We start from the raw sequence: 7,017 nt of genomic DNA, 5'->3' as shown, positions 1-7,017 counted from the left end.
ATACCCCACAGATTTTCTATGGGGCTAAGGTCAGGGGAGTTGGCGGGCCAATTTAGAACAGAAATACCATGGTCCGTAAACCAGGCACGGGTAGATTTTGCGCTGTGTGCAGGCGCCAAGTCCTGTTGGAACTTGAAATCTCCATCTCCATAGAGCAGGTCAGCAGCAGGAAGCATGAAGTGCTCTAAAACTTGCTGGTAGACGGCTGCGTTGACCCTGGATCTCAGGAAACAGAGTGGACCGACACCAGCAGATGACATGGCACCCCAAACCATCACTGATGGTGGAAACTTTACACTAGACTTCAGGCAACGTGGATCCTGTGCCTCTCCTGTCTTCCTCCAGACTCTGGGACCTCGATTTCCAAAGGAAATGCAAAATTTGCATGGTTGGGTGATGGTTTGGGGTGCCATGTCATCTGCTGGCTAATTGAATAATTGAGGTATAATTGTCTATCGATCAAAGATGCACATCAATGAAGGAGATAAATAAAAAATGAATGAATGAAAAAAAATATTAATAATTTAAAAAAATAAAAATTTAAAGACAAAAAGGGCTACCTAATTCACTTTAAATGTTTTTAACAAAAATATCAATTTAAGGGCTTTTGTACTCTTTAATCATTATCCAAGAGTTGATTGATCATTGTAAACCATTAAGCCAATTAAAAAATGTAGGCCTTACTTTCATAAATCGACATTTCTGTAGAATTTTTTTCTTTGCCTGGAGCATAATAATGTCTCATTTATAGAAATACCAAATTTGATCTCTTCTATAGAGAATGGTGACATCTCCACACCCTTGTGTCTCAGCCAATCTCTAAAAATCAGGGTTGGAAATGTTGTACTTGAGAAAATAAACTTTAAAACTGAAAAATTGGATGTTGAATTTTGAAAGATATATGTGTATTCACACTTTTCTTTCCAGGAAAATAATTACGATTCATTCCGGTAATTATTTTAAACAAATTCTTTATTTTCATTTTTCACTTTCACATATTTTAATATTCTAGCTTCTGTTTACTGTCATTACATTTATTTTTTTTCAAGTTATTTTTCAGATTCAACTCTTATTCTTTCCAATTATTTTTTTGTTTTTAAGTTCAGATTTAACTTTTTCAGATTCAATTTTTTTTTTGGGAAAATCCTGGAATTTTTTTGAACTTGGAAAGAGGGTACCGGTAGTTTGAATTTACAGAATGGTGCAATTTGTCAAAGGTGGGATGGGTTGAAGAATGTGGGAATTGTGGAAGTTTGAAAAATGTCCAATTAATTTGGAATGAGGAAAATGCAAAAAAAAAAAAAAAAAAAAAAAAGGAATTATGGGAAATCCTGGAATTTTTTTGAACTTGGAAAAATTATAGTTTGAATTTCCAGAACGGTGGAATGTGTTGAAGGTGGAATGGTTTGAATAGCTTGAAAAATGTGGGAATTGTGCAACCTGGAAAAATGTCCCAATTATTTCAGTGGGAACTTCCTGGAAATTTGGGGATTTTGAAAAAAGCGGGATTTTTTTAGAAAACGATTAGGAGAATGAATGTCCTGAATGAGCTGACTTGGTTGGTGTTGGAATTGTTTAAATCGTGCAAGAAATGTTGAAGTAGTAAATGGTATTAGGGAATTTCGGGAAAATCCGGGAATTTTTTTGAACTTGGAGAAAGGGTAGTTTGGATTTCCAGAATGGTGCAATTTGTTAAAGGTTGGATGGGTTGAAGAATGTGAGAATTGTGGAAGTTTGAAAAATGTCCAATTGATTTGGAATGAGGAAAATGCAAAAAAAAAAAAAGGAATTATGGGAAATCCTGGAATTTTTTTGAACTTGTAAAAATGATAGTTTGAATTGCCAGAATGGTGGAATGTGTTGAAGGTGGAATGGTTTGAATAGGTTGAAAATGTGGGAATTGTGCAACTTGTAAAAATGTCCCATTCATTTCAATGGGAACTTCCTGGAAATTTGGGAATTTTTGAGAAAAGCGGCATTTTTTTTAGAAAATGATTAGGAGCATGAATGTCCTGAATGAGCTGACTTGGTTGGTGTTGGAATTGTTTAAATCGGGCAAGAAATGTTGAAGTAGTAAATGGTATTAGGGAATTTCGGGAAAATGGGGATTTTTTTTAACTTGGAAAAAGGGTAGTTTGAATTTACAGAATGGTGCAATTTGTTAAAGGTGGATCAGGTTGAAGAATGTGGGAATTGTGGAAGTTTGAAAAATGTCCAATTAATTTTGAATGAGGAAAATGCCCCAAAAAGATTCAGATTCAATTTTTTTCCAGATTCAGACTCAGGGACTGCACTTGTTTTAAGTTTGAATACACTGCTGTATTTTTTAACTTTCAACATCAAAACTTGAAAAATATAACTTTGAAAATGAAAGTTCAAGTCCAAAACTTTTGGCCGTAATTTAGCTCCATACATGTTCTGTAGCTATAATTTACTTGAATATACCCGAACTTTTAATGTTTATTCAGGAATTATGTTTATTTTCCCTTATTTTGAAATGTTCTCTAAAAACATTGCTCTTAAACCTGTTGAAAATTAATACACTGGTAGAATACAATATCCTACAAAATGATGTATAAAACATATAGAAATTGTTTTTTATCAAACAACATTCAAAATAGAGTTGTAAAAAGAGAAAGTAATTAAAACCTAAAATGAACTGAGATTTTTAAACATCTAGATTTAAAACAGTGAAACATAAGAATAATTTAAAAAAAAGATGACAATATACAGGTAAAAGCCAGTAAATTAGAATATTTTGAAAAACTTGATTTATTTCAGTAATTGCATTCAAAAGGTGTAACTTGTACATTATATTTATTCATTGCACACAGACTGATGCATTCAAATGTTTATTTCATTTAATTTTGATGATTTGAAGTGGCAACAAATGAAAATCCAAAATTCCGTGTGTCACAAAATTAGAATATTACTTAAGGCTAATACAAAAAAGGGATTTTTAGAAATGTTGGCCAACTGAAAAGTATGAAAATGAAAAATATGAGCATGTACAATACTCAATACTTGGTTGGAGCTCCTTTTGCCTCAATTACTGCGTTAATGCGGCGTGGCATGGAGTCGATGAGTTTCTGGCACTGCTCAGGTGTTATGAGAGCCCAGGTTGCTCTGATAGTGGCCTTCAACTCTTCTGCGTTTTTGGGTCTGGCATTCTGCATCTTCCTTTTCACAATACCCCACAGATTTTCTATGGGGCTAAGGTCAGGGGAGTTGGCGGGCCAATTTAGAACAGAAATACCATGGTCCGTAAACCAGGCACGGGTAGATTTTGCGCTGTGTGCAGGCGCCAAGTCCTGTTGGAACTTGAAATCTCCATCTCCATAGAGCAGGTCAGCAGCAGGAAGCATGAAGTGCTCTAAAACTTGCTGGTAGACGGCTGCGTTGACCCTGGATCTCAGGAAACAGAGTGGACCGACACCAGCAGATGACATGGCACCCCAAACCATCACTGATGGTGGAAACTTTACACTAGACTTCAGGCAACGTGGATCCTGTGCCTCTCCTGTCTTCCTCCAGACTCTGGGACCTCGATTTCCAAAGGAAATGCAAAATTTGCTTTCGTCAGAAAACATGACTTTGGACCACTCAGCAGCAGTCCAGCTGGTGTCGGTCCACTCTGTTTCCTGAGATCCAGGGTCAACGCAGCCGTCTACCAGCAAGTTTTAGAGCACTTCATGCTTCCTGCTGCTGACCTGCTCTATGGAGATGGAGATTTCAAGTTCCAACAGGACTTGGCGCCTGCACACAGCGCAAAATCTACCCGTGCCTGGTTTACGGACCATGGTATTTCTGTTCTAAATTGGCCCGCCAACTCCCCTGACCTTAGCCCCATAGAAAATCTGTGGGGTATTGTGAAAAGGAAGATGCAGAATGCCAGACCCAAAAACGCAGAAGAGTTGAAGGCCACTATCAGAGCAACCTGGGCTCTCATAGCACCTGAGCAGTGCCAGAAACTCATCGACTCCATGCCACGCCGCATTAACGCAGTAATTGAGGCAAAAGGAGCTCCAACCAAGTATTGAGTATTGTACATGCTCATATTTTTCTTTTTCATACTTTTCAGTTGGCCAACATTTCTAAAAATCCCTTTTTTGTATTAGCCTTAAGTAATATTCTAATTTTGTGGCACACGGAATTTTGGATTTTCATTTGTTGCCACTTCAAATCATCAAAATTAAATGAAATAAACATTTGAATGCATCAGTCTGTGTGCAATGAATAAATATAATGTACAAGTTACACCTTTTGAATGCAATTACTGAAATAAATCAAGTTTTTCAAAATATTCTAATTTACTGGCTTTTACCTGTATGTCTTTGAGTAAGCTGATGTTTTTGGTTTATTTTTTGTTGTAGGTCATACAAAAGTTGTACTTATTAGGGGTCAGATACACGTTTTTATTTAATTGATCTCCTTTTCTTTCGTGGTTTATTTAATTGCTGTGTCAAACCTTATAATTCCTTGCTGTTCATTGAATGTGCATCCTTGTTGAAAACGTCAAACTGTCAGATAAACGTCATTAATTTTAAGGTTTTTGGTTGCAGCTTTACGTTGTCATGTTAAAATGTAAGCCATGTATCACAAAACATACAGTGGTGCAAAAAAGTATTTAGTCAGCCACCAATTGTGCAAGTTCTCCCACTTAAAATGATGACAGAGGTCCGTCATTTTCATCATTGGTACACTTCAACTGTGAGAGACAGAATGTGAAAAAAAAAAAATCCAGGAATTCACATTGTAGGATTTTTAAAGAATTTATTTGTAAATTATGGTGGAAAATAAGTATTTGGTCAATAACAAAAATTCAACTCAATACTTTGTTATTGCCAACAAAGGTTATATTACAGAGGTCAAAGGATTACTATAGGTCTTTACCAGGTTTGCACACACAGTAGCTGGTATTTTGGCCCATTCCTCCATGCAGATCTTCTCGAGAGCAGTGATGTTTTGGGGCTGTCGCCGAGCAACATGGACTTTCAACTCCCTCCACAGATTTTCTATGGGGTTGAGGTCTGGAGACTGGCTAGGCCACTCCAGGACTTTCAAATGCTTCTTACGGAGCCACTCCTTCGTTGCCCGGGCGGTGTGTTTGGGATCATTGTCATGCTGGAAGCTTTCATCTTCAAAGCTCTCACTGATGGAAGGAGGTTTTGGCTCAAAATCTCACGATACATGGTCCCATTCATTCTTTCCTTAACACGGATCAGTCGGCCTGTCCCCTTAGCAGAAAAACAGCCCCAAAGCATGATGTTTCCACCCCCATGCTTCACAGTAGGTATGGTGTTCTTGGGATCCAACTCAGTATTCTTCTTCCTCCAAACACGACGAGTTGAGTTTATACCAAAAAGTTCTATTTTGGTTTCATCTGACCACATGACATTCTCCCAATCCTCTGCTGTATCGTCCATGTGCTCTCTGGCAAACTTCAGACGGGCCTGGACATGCACTGGCTTAAGCAGGGGGACACGTCTGGCACTGCAGGATTTGATTCCCTGTCGGCGTAGTGTGTTACTGATGGTAACCTTTGTTACTTTGGTCCCAGCTCTCTGCAGGTCATTCACCAGGTCCCCCCGTGTGGTTCTGGGATTTTTGCTCACCGTTCTCATGATCATTTTGACCCCACGGGATGAGATCTTGCGTGGAGCCCCAGATCGAAGGAGATTATCAGTGGTCTTGTATGTCTTCCATTTTCTGATAATTGCTCCCACAGTTGATTTTTTTCACACCAAGCTGCTTACCTATTGTAGATTCACTCTTCACAGTCTGGTGCAGGTCTACAATTCTTTTCCTGGTGTCCTTTGACAGCTCTTTGGTCTTGGCCATAGTGGAGTTTGGAGTCTGACTGTTTGAGGCTGTGGACAGGTGTCTTTTATACAGATAACCAGTTCAAACAGGTGCCATTAATACAGGTAACGAGTGGAGGACAGAAGAGCTTCTTAAAGAAGAAGTTACAGGTCTGTGAGAGCCAGAGATCTTCCTTGTTTGAAGTGACCAAATACTTATTTTCCACCATGATTTACAAATAAATTCTTTAAAATTCCTACAATGTGAATTCCTGGCCTAGCCAGTCTCCAGACCTCAACCCCATAGAAAATCTGTGGAGGGAGTTGAAAGTCCGTGTTGCTCGGCGACAGCCCCAAAACATCACTGCTCTCGAGAAGATCTGCATGGAGGAATGGGCCAAAATACCAGCTACTGTGTGTGCAAACCTGGTAAAGACCTATAGTAATCGTTTGACCTCTGTAATATAACCTATGTTGGCAATAACAAAGTATTGAGTTGAATTTTTGTTATTGACCAAATACTTATTTTCCACCATAATTTACAAATAAATTCTTTAAAATCCCTACAATGTGAATTCCTGGATTTTTTTTTCACATTCTGTCTCTCACAGTTGAAGTGTACCTATGACGAAAATTACAGACCTCTGTCATCATTTTAAGTGGGAGAACTTGCACAATCGGTGGCTGACTAAATACTTTTTTTGCCCCACTGTATACAATTTAATATTATTGACTGAATGTGAGTGTGAATGTTGTCTGTCTATCTGTGTTGGCCATGTGATGAGGTGGCGACTTGTCCAGGGTGTACCCGAATGCAGCTGAGATAGGCTCCAGCAAAAGGGACAAGCGGTAGAAAATGAATGGATGGATGTATGCAGTTATTGTGCATCAATCAGTCGTGAAGCCAGATGTAGGTCAGGGTGTCCTCTTGTGGTCAAATTACAGCATCACACAAATTAGTTGTTGACTTCACGGTGGCTTCTTTTGTGTCGTTCTTTTCACGGTCTAGACTTTTTATTGGCAGCTTGTCAGTGAAAGTGGTTCAGAATTACACAGTGTGCATGATTATAACCCATTATGATTTTATGCATATTTTCCAGCATTATGCCACAACAATTTTCCAATTGTGTTGAGGAATTTTGTGTTCCCTGAAGTGTGCGTCAAAATTCTCCTTTCCCCCCAGCGTCCTTGAACGCATCATTGCCTAGCAACCAGT

Source organism: Nerophis lumbriciformis, linkage group LG03 (genome assembly GCF_033978685.3).
Source record: "Nerophis lumbriciformis linkage group LG03, RoL_Nlum_v2.1, whole genome shotgun sequence".
Classification (NCBI taxonomy): Eukaryota; Metazoa; Chordata; class Actinopteri; order Syngnathiformes; family Syngnathidae; genus Nerophis; species Nerophis lumbriciformis.
The sequence above is the reverse complement of the archived record's forward strand: the minus strand, read 5'-3'. Positions refer to the sequence as shown.